The sequence below is a fragment of the Ylistrum balloti genome, unplaced genomic scaffold (genome assembly GCF_031769215.1).
Source record: "Ylistrum balloti isolate Yb309-2 unplaced genomic scaffold, AGI_CSIRO_Ybal_v1 Utg370274, whole genome shotgun sequence".
Taxonomy (NCBI): Eukaryota; Metazoa; Mollusca; class Bivalvia; order Pectinida; family Pectinidae; genus Ylistrum; species Ylistrum balloti.
The window spans coordinates 689,454-704,710 of NW_026782212.1; positions in this window are offsets into that span (position 1 = coordinate 689,454).

Here is a 15,257-nt window from a genome sequence, read left to right on the forward strand (position 1 = left end):
GATACGGACAGATTAGAGTGGATGTTGTTAGAATAGAAATTATCTGACCAGATGTAACTTAATTCAAGTAGGATGCAACATAACCTGGTCGACGTTTGATAAATCGAAGTTGGAGTCTGGACTTATTTAAATCATGACGGGTCCTTAAATTGCGAAACCGGTAGATGATGTCGTTTCCTTCATTGCTTTGCTCTATTGTATCTAACACTTTATCATGTTTTACAATAGGATGTGTTTTTGTGTCTGTTTAGGAATAAGATATGATTTTATTGTTTTTCTGATACTAAAACGGATGGTAACTTGAAATGACACGAAAACGACTTCACATTGTTATACAATCAATACATTTATCTTATTTCTTTGTCCATTAAGAAGATTTAATCTTCTCATAAAGGTACATGCTTAATAGTCAATATAACATATTCGTCAATGTCAGTTTTTTGCTGTTTTTAACTCCTTTTTATGATATTGAATCACGTACACTCTCTCTTTTCCCTTCTCAGTGAGTCAGGAATGTTAACCTGGTCAGTGTTCAATTAATACTGCGTGTATGAGAAATACATGATATATCAGAATATTTCATGCTGAATTCTATTGTTACTCACGTGAATCATTTTGAAAATTTTAAAATTAGATAAACCTTCAATGAATGATATAAAACTGATTACCCTGTTATAGGATTTTGCTGTTGGGACATTAAATGCTGAAATGCTGTGTACATCATTGATATTTGACGATCCTGTCGTGTTCATGTGATATTATCATCAGCGGCTATTTTCAAAACCCGTTTGTGAAAGGGGAAATCAATCGACTCCCAAACTATTTGGCATGGCTACGCATACAACCTATTTAGCTATTACATCCTCATAGACGTTCAATATTACTCTCGCTGCCGTACACAATACTGATTCACAATTACAGAAAACGAATGCTCGTCGCTCTGAAAGTAAAAAATGGTCGAGAAGCCCAACGACCTACTGAAATAGAAACGTTTATGGAAACCTGAGACCTCTCTAATCTAGTAGATTACACGATTATAAATATTGTGTTACTATTTTTATTTATTAGATTGAGAACATAACTTATTTAGCTATGTGATGTTGGTAACACTACTCTAGCAGGGAATCAATTATACGCTATTGAAGGATTCAACCTGAAAATATTGACAGACGTGACTAGAGGTCACTTTAGGCCTCAAATTGGGGTTATCATTGGACCGACCTTAGATTAGGGTTATTGTACATGTGCTACCAGCCTTAAAGTAGGGATGTTTTTGTATTAGGATTATTGTCAGACTTGCCTTAGCTTAAGGTTGGCTTAGATTGAGGTTATTATAGGCTCAGCGTTGAGAATATCTGAAGACCGACCTCAAATAAGGTTTATTGTAGGGCCGGCCTCACCTTGGAGTCATTATAGGACCGGCGTAGCCTTCGGTCATTACTGGACAGGCCTCCGCTTTACAAAATAGGACCAAAATTAAGGATTTGAAAAAACTCTATTAGAGATTAGAGAAGACCCTGAAATGTTATATTACAGCTAAGATATATGTAACGAATGTTTTCTATTATTGCCGTATGTACTTGCGTATTATACGGCATAACGTCTTTGATGAACTTGGACGTTTTCAATGATTATGAAAGGTCTACACGAAAGGCTATGCAAGAAGTCGACTGGAGGTCTCAATAGTGACATCTAAGGGTCTATTGGATTTGGCTTGAACTCATTTGCAGACTAAATAAGAAGCTCATGACTGACTGAACTAGATGTCTTTAGGTTAATCAATATCTTGTGGCTCATGACTGACTGAATAGTCAGTAGGTCAACAGATTCAATGGACGTTGATGGTGAATTGTTAAACTAAACTAAAATTGCTCCATTGCATGAAAACTTAAGTGCTGTCAGTAAGATTAAAACTGAGAAGCGTAGGGGAAGAAGTGAACCTTCATTTGATATTTATGATACCCTGTCCAACATGACGATTACCTGCATTTGATAAAGCGATCTTAAACCGTTCGATCTCCTAAAACCATAATTACGTTCGTCCATTGTTCTCGTAAGTCTAACAACAAAATAATCATTTCAAGGACGAAACATAGACTACATATGGAGTTAATGTCGCTGCTAAAACGCACATGGAAGAGTTTCACTCTAATTCGGTATTGCTCGATGATAGTCATAAGTTGGTAAAGTTGGATTGATGTTTAAATGCTCTGTTTCTCAAATGACGTGTTAGAGTAAATACTGCGACAAAATTGTCTGTCCTTTTTTTCATTCCAAAACACAGCATCCGAAATCGATTATGCAAATAGCTCTTTGGTGTGTTTGTTAATGAATAATTTGTGGTGTCAAAATCCGGTAAAGATCCGCTCTGCATATGCCACCGACCGATAAGATGTCCGTTGTCCTGGCATCCAACAAACAACGCCGACCATCAGGCCTACTTCACATTTAACACATTGTTACAAAATAAAACTCCGTGATATAGTATAACATAACTTCTGCATGTTTTGTTCATTTGTTCGCCGTGTTTAGGAGGTCAAATGAGTGTTATACTATTGTATTCATACATTATCGTTGTTAAATGTTTACTCTATAACCTTGCATTTCAACGTAATTCGTCGGGATAAGGGTGAAGATTGAATAATGCATAAGAAATATGTTTTCATTCAATAATTCAAAACGAATCCGTCGCAATTGAATTGATATTATATTCATAATGTTTCTGTAACACTAATGCACGTAAAAGTGACATTCAAATTGGAGTCTTTTGTCGTAGTCACTTCGATACTTTGACACAAAAAGCACATCAGTGCCAAACTATTTCAAAGCGTTGCAATGATACAGTGGATACAGTAGGGTTGGCAAATGTTTTGATGAGTAGGTGCTAGGTCTGCGTTTAAAATGACAGAACACACTTTTCATTATTTCACAAATATGATAGCTATCTATTTGAATCAATTTTAAAAGGATATTCATTTGACTATAAACACCAGTGAGAATTGGTATGAATTACGATGCTTTGCGATAAAATGAACGCGCTGGGTTGACATTTCCAGAGACATATTGTGGTTTGTGGAAGAGACGGTGTTGCAATGCAGTATATCAGAAGTAGCACCAATAATGATTGATGTTAAATAAGGTAATGTTTTGATGCAAAACACATGTGTAAAAATTCTTACAGTCTTAAGTTGTTTTCTCCTTTAAAATTTGATATGGTTGCCAAAAGAGGAATGCATAGGTCTTGTGATCAAAACATATGATCATAGACGAGCAAATGTCTTTCAGAGATGTATTATTCAAATAGACTTTTCAGGAAAGACTTAAATATGAAAAGGTGAACACTAATAATCTATCGATATGAAATTTTAATTGAAAGTCAACAGCATGAATAATTATCTCACAATCTACAATTGAATCGTGTGTTGTTCATCCAATCAGTTGGAAGTTAAATTTTAAAGTAATTCCCCCTGGATGATTCTACTGATTTATATATATATATATCGAAAATCATCAAAGACCTGATGGTGAGCGGTAAGCTACCGACAACTTCGAACACTCCTGCAATGGGCTATTTCAAGAGGTGCAAGCTTTGTCAGAGGCCAGAACTACCACATCCTCCAGTCAACGTAACATACTTGATTACGTGTGCCAAGTGCCATTTGCAATATGTAGGGGATACCAAACACCACTTAATATCAGGATCAACAATCACCGATGTTATATCAAGCAGAAACGCCCGGATCTGCCTAGAGCAAGACATTTCAAGATGCCAAGTCATTGAAATGCAGGTGGTACCCATTGACCACTGCAGGAGTTCAGTTGACCAGCAACGCCTAAATAAGGAACGAGGCTGGAACAACCAACTCCAAACATGCTACTCACTCGTCATGAACGACCGATGATCTTGCTACTACCTACAGCTCCGGTCAATCATTGCTGGCAGCCGATACACTGAGGCAACTAGTATAGTATCTCCAACCTATCCGCCCCCTTTTCAAGGAAAAAAAACGTACTTGCTATATTTATTTCATTTTTATTCAGTTACTATTTCTGTTTTCCTTCGTATTTGAGATTAGCGCTGTTTATTAACTCTACTCCGGAAGTAGAAATTTTCAATTTTATAAGGCGAGTTTCCTTGGGCGAGATGACAAAGCTAGGGACTATTTGACCATATTCAAAATAATATTCATGTTGTGTGCATTTAAATGTGTGTATGTGTGTGTGTGTGCTTTTTTATCATATTACTTGTTGTTGTAAATACATATACATTAAGTATTTTTTGAAACATCAAGTTTTCTTATTTTTTATTAAAACAATTCATCATATATACGCTTATTGTCTAGAGTGCAAACATACCGAGATTAATATTAAACAGATTTTATATTTTATTCATTACCTTCCATACAACAAATTGGGTTGGTGTTTTGTCCGTTATAGAGGGCCTTCTCGTTCATCGGCCGAGGGAATTATCGAGACACCTAAATATACACCACCTCTCTCTATTTAGATTCATAACTGTGTATTTGTTTTATGTTCTATGTATATGATGTAATGTACGTAATATTTGTGTTTTGATAACGGGGCCTCGAAAATTTGACAATTTTCTCGTCTGTACTGTCCGTACTGTCTTTTTTCCTTCATTGATCACCCAAAACTGTAGCATTGTGGGTTCTTGTAATTATATCGAATACAAGTTTTACTACACACTGAATGTTTCAAATGAGGACGCACCGCCTTTCATTTGAATCCATCAATCGAAATACATCTACATAAACGTGGAGATAAGTGGTAGTATTAACACTTGGAATGGATAAGATACACTTATATTTATCCAAAAGCCTTTCGAATATAAACAAGAAATATGAACAGGAATTATTGTGTAATATTGTATTAGGTTTCTGCGCTGACAAAGACATGTACTAAGCTCAAACTTTTGTTTTGGAGACAGACAATGTTCAATAGGAATGCTTTAGGAATCACTTCATTTCAGCATCATTTAATCAAAACATGATTACATCAAACCATATATGACAAGTAAAACGGGGCTAGTTGTCCTGACAGCTTTACGGTATATGTCTTAGTTTACGAGATAACGAGACAGTTTATTATGGATCATTATTGTCACATGATCTACAATTGGTCTTCAATATCGTTTCAACGAACCAACTATTTGGAAAGTTTACATAGACTTTGCTTTTGTACTGCAATGAAGTTTACAGAGGAAATCGAATACATGAATCAATGAAATACGGAATCACAATACCCTTCTTTGACCAGCGAGTCTTCATGCATACTTATTGGTTCCTGCAGTTTGTTTGTGATATGCTAATAACTTTAAAGCAACGGTATGATTTGTCTATTGTATCGAATATTTAATAGTTTCGTCAATACCATAAGTTTCAGAGAAGAATGAACATGTTCGTTGTAATTCCCGGATATATCATATAAATACACTGAGTACTTGTATTTAATCCAAAATATAAAACCATCTTTCAAAACAAACTAAACCCCATTCACCATTCGGTATTCGGATTTCCACTCTTTTACAAAACACAAAAATTGATATTGACCAAATTCACCCATTTGGAGCAATATAAATTCTCCCTGGCTTTTGAATTCACCTGAAGTTAACTTTTCACTTCATGAAATGGTTAAATCAGACAATGGCAGTTGCACCTTTCGTTCATCCTTCTCGAAATTACAGTTAGAATGTAAAACATATCTCAAATTATTAGACATTGCTCATTACCAGGGTCTCAGGCTCGCTCTGGGAGCTTTTACGACCACACCTACAAGTCCCTAGGTAGAGGCAACGCACCATCATTATATAGCCGTCGAAATAAATTAGTTTTGCAATACGCCATTCAGCTAAAGTCAAATCCTTCAAATCCTGTTTTTTTTCGCTTGTAATTGATCCAAAATCTTCGGTATTTGGATTTTCGCTCTTTTACAAAACACAAATATTGATATTGACCAAATTAAGTCATTTGGAACGATAGAAATTCCATCCTGGCTCTTGAATTCATCTGAAATTGACTTTTCACTTCATGAAATGGTTTAATAAAACACTGACAGTTGCATCTTCTCGAAATTGCAGTTAAAATATAAAATATTACTACATTTATATTATACTGACGGTTCAAAAGATAATCATCAGGTTGCCGCAGCCATGGTTGCACAAGATGAAGCCTATGGATGCCGGCAACCGATCAACGCCTCAATATTCTCGGCGGAAGCGAGAGCTATCTACCTCGCCCTGGAATATTTTCAAACAAAGTAATGAGACCTGTTATCTATTCAGATTCTCTTTCTGTTTTACAAAGTCTTAGCAATAGAAATATCGAAAATAATTTCATTCGTAATACATTAATACTATCTCATGAACTTGCCTTTAACTTTCGTATTGGTTTTTGCTGGGTTCCTGGGCACATGGGAGTACCAGGCAATGAAAAAGCATATCGTGCCGCAAAGGAAGCTTTATCGTTACCACCTGTTGCTTTTAAACTTCATTTCACCGATTTTAAACGGATGAGCCATTCATACCTTACACATTCATATATGTTGAAAGTGGAAGATAATCCTCGATGCATAGGATATGATGAACCATTCACCGTTAAACATTTTATTGGACTGCTTTGACCATCTTTCCATACGAGATGTTTTTATCGTAGCGTTACAGGTCTAAAGACCATTTTTGAAACTGCTGAGATTTGTGAAATTCTGAAAGATGTTGGTCAATATAATAGACTATGACTTACCATTTTAATCTTTTGTGATAATATAACCATTTAAGATTTTTTTTTTTTTTTTTTTTTTGGCCTTTTGGTTTGTTTGATGTTATTTCCATTTTAGGTCGCTGTGTGTTTTACCGTATGATGACCCTAATGACCTTTTGCGTGTTGACGGGCCGTTAAGAATGTCATAATAATAATGATAATAAAAATAATGATAATAATAATACGATATATCAAAGTAGTAGTCGTGTAACGTGTTAGCATTGAACATGCAACTAACCACCTAGATAATAAATCACGACAACTATTTTAGCTTGTACAGATCATGAGCAATAAATAATGATATCTTTTTTATATCTTTTTGAACAGGTTCGAATCCGCTTGTACAATTCTGAAGATTAAAAGCTGTTTCATAATTACTATGTATAATTTATTACATGGAATGCGTCGTGTTTGTGGCGTTTAAAATGAGATCAAAAAGTTCCATTTATCAAATTTGATATAGAGAAAAGATATTAGTGGTTTATATGTATCTCTTCTTTAATGGGTAGCCCTGAGTTTATTACCAGATATGTTCGGTCTTTATCTTACACAACGGCATTGAATCGGCATTGCATTTCAACTGATGTTTTTAGTTAGATATAGTCGGCATTTCACAAGCATATCTAGACCACACATGCCTCTCACAAACTTTTCATAGATTAGTACAGATTTTTGGATGATTACTATTAGTTACATTTAGAAGCTGAGTTGAACGTTTTCGCTTTTACAAAACCATTACACAGGAATCCATTGATGTAATTTCCAAGCATTCAAATTCAAAAAGAGCATTAAGGATTAAATATTTGACGCACAACAGGAAATACAAGAGAGATTTGTTTGTTTGCTTATAGTAGTTTTACTAAAATCATTGAGCACTCAGATATTTTTAACCAATAGCATTAAAATAATGGGTAATTAATAAAAAGTATGTATATCAATTCCTTTCGTTAATGGACATCGTATAAACCCATCGATTAAAGACTGCTGAATAAAACAATAGATTATCGACAATATTTCCTTGGCATATCCTGCAACCAAATCAATTCAAAATCAAACATGGTATTTGCATCTAAAAAAGACGAATTCGAATACACATGTTTATTTTCTATACGAGGTCTCTTTTGTGACGCTATGCGTTTAAAGTAAAAAAAATGCTTTAATTTTGAGATCATGACACCATTTATAAGGATTCAAATTTTGCGTTACATATAAGGCTGATGCAAATCTCAGGAAATGAAAAATATGTTTAAAAAATAAGAATATATGATATGTTTCAGTAAATGCAACAACAATAATGAGCCAAACTGGAACTCTTGGAATATCTAAGAAAGAAACATTTTTTACACTGAAGTAATTATCCCACTTTTCCTGTTTGAATGTACCTTATTCTAAACACGAGGGTTCGTTAGATTATATGGCAGCATATCTTTACCAATGAATAAAGTATTACAGAAATTGTTTTATTTTATAACGAAGGACTATTGGATTATTTAAGCCTTTTTCGTAACCTTGAATCACTTAAATGCTATTTGGATATGTGATGAAATTGTTCCCTCTTGTATAGGCAGGAGAGAGAAATTAGTTTTGTAGTTGTTATTTCGTTTTTGTCTCTCTGATAAAAAATGTGCTGTCAATAGATTGTTTCCTTGGCGACGCTAACTTGAATAGGGCGAAAAGTCTATACTATATACAATCATCATATCAACCACCAAACAGCAGCACAACCACCCAAAAGGGGATATGTAATGTGATATTACTGTTATTGGGGATCAGGTTGTTATACATTTACACCTCTTTAGGGTATTATTCATTTTCTTTCGGGATATGTAGGGTGCTTTTTCATTTCCATTGTAGTTCTAGACACAACGGGAGTAACTGTACTTTTCCATCTGATTCTAATTCATTTCAAAGCACCTTATGCCGCTAATTATTACTCTTATTGCATCATCCTCATGTCCCCAGAGAATAGATGTCTGACTTTTCGGAAACGTAAATGCTACATTTAGAGCAGTTTGGGTACCCTATTTTTGTGCGATAGACAAGCGTCTGGGAAAACCTCACTTTGTAGTGTTATTATTGAATTCTTGTTATTGTCTTTTATATTGATCAGTGTTTTTCTCGCCCATTTCATCCAAAAATGTATACGTACCACGAGTGCGCAGTTAACGTGAAAGGTCTTCCTGCTGAAGTATGACCTCTGAAAGGCCAGTGTACCACAGTTCTGCACATAAACTTACAACTGATCAAAGTTGAATTCATATCTTTACTTCAATAATTGGTTTTGTAACAGGAAGATAAGGTAATAGCTCGGATATCTAAAAGAACGAACAGCTGGAATGACCATTAGGATAAATTGAACTGGGTATGTAGGATAAATTATTTTGTGTTAGTAGAATAGCTCAGTATGGTCACGAGGACAAATCAAATGGTCATTAGGGCATCTGCAACTGGATCAACAGAAAAAATAAATGGATTTGTGGGACATATCAATTTGTTAAAAGGACACTTTGGTTTGGTTTGGTAAGGCAGGTTTACCATTTTTAAAAAATGGTTTTACTAGTCATTACGACAAATAAATGTCTGGTCGATACACAGTTGTTGAATATGCAGTTCATCATGTTTATATGCATCAAAGTAAGCAAAAGACAAGATTAAGATGTACACTAATATCCAAATTGATGAGTACTCTCACATATCGTGAATACTATCGGATAATAGCAGCTGATCAGAGACATCCTTCATACAAGACTTATTTTCAAGACAGGTTTGTCCGTAGAGAACTACTAGAATTTGCTACATTACATTGCTACGTTATGTATAAAGACCAAAAATTTACAACTAAGTTCTCGTATTTTATAAGTGGTTTATTAAACTGATAGCTCTTCGTCCCTGGATAAGAGTGATGTATTTAACAGCTATATCAGATATTTTACAGGATACTTTCAGATTAGAAACGACGCCCTTTTAAACAGAGGAAGCCGGTAATGCATTGACTCACTGTGATATTCGAGGAGTTGTACTGTGTCAGGCAAGTTGGCCTGTTTTTTGCGAAAAAAAAATCCCATTCTGAATCATTTTATAGAGTAATAAAGAGTATAACGACTATTCGTTTGGTGTTTGGTGTAAACTGCAGAATATAAATATTTTTGCTATAGCAATTTAGATAAACATAATGGTGAAATGGCTTTTTTGCTCTATTTTACCACTTAGTACCAACACAATTTGAGATGTATAGATAATGTTTAGATATATGAGATGTTTTATATCAATATATCTACACTATAACTACATTGAGTTATGTAGTAAGTGCACGCCCTCATTTAGGTTTTGACGTTCTTTTTAAATTTTCCACATTCTCCTCCTAGGTTTCAAACTTTAGGTCCACAACATCTCTGGCGAGTCCTAAAATGACGAGCACCTGTGTGGTGTATTTTGATTCATTGTTTGGCTTCACTGTATCCAACTTTTTGTATCAAAAGGTGTTGACTTGTACGTCTTTATTACAATGTTCTGAACAAGACGTTTTTCATATTTTTTTATTGTTTTTTTGATAGAGCAATGTGACGAACACCAAAATTTACATGAAGACATGAAATGGCAAAATAATTGATACAGACTGTGTGAATATTTGCATATCTGTCGGCCCATGTATGTACACTTCGGAAAAGTACAAGGAGAATAAAATAAAGTGACCGGAAGATTTTCATCATTGACAGGAACCAATTGGTATATAATTAAGCATAACCCACTTCCAGCTTCATATAATTGGTCGTATAGTGAAATACAATATTTCATAAACTTCATATAGACGAGTCCAGTTGCACAAGATTCATTGACGTTATACGTCCGATACGACCATATTCACTAATCGTTAAGACCTGCAGATAAAGTGTTGGACAGTTACAAATATATAGGTTGTACTGATCTGGCATATCAGGATATCCATATAGCAGCGGATTGACATTATACCCAGAGAGAACATTTCTTGAGCATTGTAGTTTTAAATGTTGGAAGTCATGACCGTACAGGAGGACGTGTTTAGTAGTTTCGATAGAATGATTACAACAACACAGGAAACTGTGTTATTTTGTATTTGCGTCTTCACTTTAGCGCCTCCATAGGTCGAATAAATCATCAATTTTATTATTTACTTTTCTCTACCTTTCTCTCTTCCAACATTGCCTCCGATTTCTTATTGCGAGATTATAAACATGTAATAGAAGTCACCTTGAGACCGTTAAATATAGAGCACATAATATGAAATAGGCACTGCCTAAGAGCGATGCCAGTGTGATCAATACCATATATATGTTCTGTATTTTAGTGTAATGCTTTTTTTCGTTCAGGTTTACTTTTCTTTCTCAAAAAAGTCATTTGCAGATATAGAATTGGCAATGTTCGTGTTTGATCAACTTTTTTAAGACATTTGAACCTATTGGTAAATCTTAATTTCCACATGAATACTTACTGAATATTTTGTATGTCAGAATGTTCTTTTGACCAACAAAAGGTCAGAAATTCAAAGGAATTAAATCACGTTGAGTTTGTACATGCAATATTGGTAACTTCATTCTCTAATATACATATTGTACTACGGGATGAGAAGGGTTGAGCAAATATCAGTATTTTTAAAAGGGCGAAAATTCAAATTGGACCAATATCTGATTCTTATGCTAACATGCATTTTATATTTATCTCAAATCCCCCTTTGCGAATGTTCTCGTATGTATAAATAATTGATATACAAATATACCTCTACTTTTACATTCAGTTTCAAAACGTCTTATTAACAAATAACTTTTCGATCATGATTCCTGTCAACTATGGGATTTTATGTTTTAAACCATCGGTATCCGTCATGTTACCAGATGTTTTGTTCTTACTTAACGTAACTTACATCATTTTTAGCCGAATGTCAAGATATTTCAACAAAATTGTGCTTTTAGGAACAGACCCTTAATATCATATGTTCATGTTCACCTGCACGTTAGGGACGAAGAGGTATTAACATCTGGAAAGAGAAAATTAAAAAAGGGCTATCTAAATAATGACATTAATCATATAGCGTAGGTTGTCAATGTTGGTTATATGTTAAGATCGAAGTTATGAGCTGATGAAAAAGAACCTACTTTACTTGATTTTCAATTCTGGTTGCTATGTATGATAACTTTGGTCAATAAGCTGTGTACACAAATAATGCTGAAGGTCTATATCTGTCATAGTAACATGTTTCAGCCTCCTGTGATTAAAACCAATACAGACCGTATTCCAGTAGTGTGATTTCCAATTTTATCACATATCGGTAGAATATTACAGTAGACGTATCTTCGTCGTGATTTGAAAGGGCAAATATTGACTGAAATCGATGCTTCTCATGGCGTCCCCACTCATAGCAGACATATCTCAACGATCACTCCTAAGAATTGGTAGGTAATTTGGAACACGGAGTGTTGGACTTGTTTTGGGAATATGTGACTGTATTTACGTCTCCAAAGGCGTAATCATGAATAGTAAAATCGTGGCAACGCAAAACGAATTTGTCTTCTTTTGAAAATGTTTGAGACGAGCTTTTGGTCTATGGTTAGGTGGGTGATTGATCTAGTAGTTACTGGGTGTGTACGAAAGGCATATTATCCTATTATCCAATTTAACCAAACATTATGTGCTTCCGCCTGCGCTCACACTTAGTTGCTCTTTCTATATGCAGGATTGACAATACAATCACAGCAATTATGTTCTTAGTTTTGTCTCTGACATTAGACGAGCGGCTTACCATCGATTTAAAGTACAAGAGGTGGTACTAAATGTATGTTTCTGGAAACGATGCTGACCCTTTGTATACAATTAGTTACCATCTGCCAACAGATTATGTTTATGTTATATACCTTTGCATTTACCTTGGGATTTTATTAAAACGTAGCTGTTGAATATTTATTTAACTGTACAATGTACCATTCAAACTAAGGTTATCTGGTCAGGTCAGCTAATGATATTTAAGATATGTTATTGAATTGTGCTTATCCAACTAAATGATATTCAAGTTATGTTTTCATAACTACCTTATTACAGTATGATGATCATTGTTATTATATCAAAGTAATCGAACATAGTATGATATGTGGACAAGGATATTTGTCTCGGCTGATAAAGAACAGCAAGTCTATTTGTATATATTTCAATATATCTTTTATCATTTCATTATTTTTCAATTAGAAATTAATGAATTTGTTCATTAGTCTCATTTCACAATTAACATTAAAGTAATTTGCATTTTTATCCATCTATCAGTTTTTTATAATTTTATAATATAATTCGCCTACGTTTTAAATATTACCGAATTAACCGAATGGAAAAAAATCCAGAATTCCCAAAATAGAATTAAGGGGATTTGAAATCAATTTAGAAGGAGATTTATTACATCAATGTTAACGATGTCTCTGAATCATCGTATTTCTGAAAACATAAACGTAGAAAAACAATTAGATAAAGACCCTATGGAAAAGTCTCCCGAACGATGGGTATCAAACTCCAGCATCGTAACAACTACAATAGGTTACGTGAGATACATTTAGCTTTGCTGGCTTTGCAGCTGAATGGGAGACGATGTTATGATACAAGAATACGACCAATCAATATTGCGGACAATTGTGACCATGATTTAGATGTCTCGTTCTCGGAGTAGCCTTTAATGATTTCGACTAGGCCCACGCTAGATGCCCGGTAGTTACGTTCAGAAAATAGGAAGGACACCAGAACACGAAATACAGCTCATTGTAGGCTAAACCTAATCAAATACACGTACACAAAGTATCTTTTGATATCATAGCTAATGGACGATGGACGTCAATCTTCATTCTTGTATCCTTTCCGCCAGGCGGAGCTGGTCATCGACAAGTTTTCAGTTCTGACTTAAACGTCCTTTAACGCATTGCATAGTTCTGTCGCTGTTATACCGCTTTGATTTGGTGTATCTGAAAACGCTATGGTTAGTAAAGTACTGAGACATAAATAATGAGAAAGACCTTAATAGCAAGTTCTTCATGAAATACACATTTGACAGAGCGACGTAGATTTGTTGCCTGTTGTGCGGTATTTTTCATGTATGATATACCTTCTACAATTTGTCTAATGTGCCCAGCGATAGAACTAAAGTGAAGTAAGGAAAGTGGATAGAATGAGTAGTATAGTATGTATAAATTATGTAAGATCGACAAATACAATATGATAAGGAATGCAAGTTCATCCATAGTAACATATGGGTATCTTAATAAATTGTTAATTATACATGTAGTACTACAAACTGCTGTACTATTAGTTAATACAGATATACAAAAACTCATGAAAGTAAAACGTTTCGCGTATATGGAAGGAGTACAGTAGTGTTGGCAGTAACTCTTCCTAATGCTCAAATCGTTTAGTCTTTAATATGAAAGTTTGGACACTAACAAATATAGCTTCATTTTCTGCAAATGATAAAAATGTATCGCCAAAAAGAAGGACGTCTACAGATTCAATGGGAAGAAGATGAGAAAGAAAAAGATGTCTACATCTGTTATGATTAGAACAAGATAAAAAGAAATGTTCGCTTGTTTCGTTTCCCATACCACAATCTCATATAGGACCATCCACTAGATTTTTACTGAAAAAGTGACCCTTAAATGAACTACATTGCATTCGTTATTCTGGAATGATAAATTTGTCCTAGTCTTGAACCAACATAGAAATATCCTGGAATATTGGAATTACGGCCATTTAAGTAATTCTTCAGAGTGTAAAGAGATGGGTTTTCTTTAACATGCACAGATAGGGAATTCCAAAGATTTACAGCCGAAGGAAGAAAAGAGTCTTTGTATAGCTGTGTTCTACATGCAAATGGACGGAAGTTCGCTGCGTCTCTAGTGTTATGGTTATGCAGGTCGGATTGACGAGGTGGAAGGAGGTCATGAAGGAATGACGGCGATAAACCGTGAACTATTTTATGAAACTGGATAATTTTACTATGTTTGCGTCTGGTGGAAAGACTAACCCAACCAGTTTCTTTATAAAGTCTATTTATACTTGTAAGCTTGGTTCCCCCAGTTACGATTCTAGCCGCTTCTAGCTGAATACTTTCTATTACATTTGACTGGGTTGTCGTTATATTATCCCACACGATATTGGCGTATTCTAGAACTGGCCTTATGAAAGAAAAGTACATAGTCTGCAAAGACTTTCTATCCACTTTAAATTTTAGTTTTCTCATAAGTCCTATTTTTTCACTAGCCTTTTTGATTATATTATCAACATGATCTGCCCATCCCCCATTTTCAGATAGTTCAACGCCAAGATGTCTATGGGAGTTAACCTGCTGAGGAGGAATATTGTTCATTAACAAAGGGGGATGATGTGGTTTATTTTTTTTTTCTTACTTATTATTATTGTTTCTGTTTTTGCTGGGTTAAATTTAACAAGCCATAAATCAGACCAAAACTGAATTTTGGC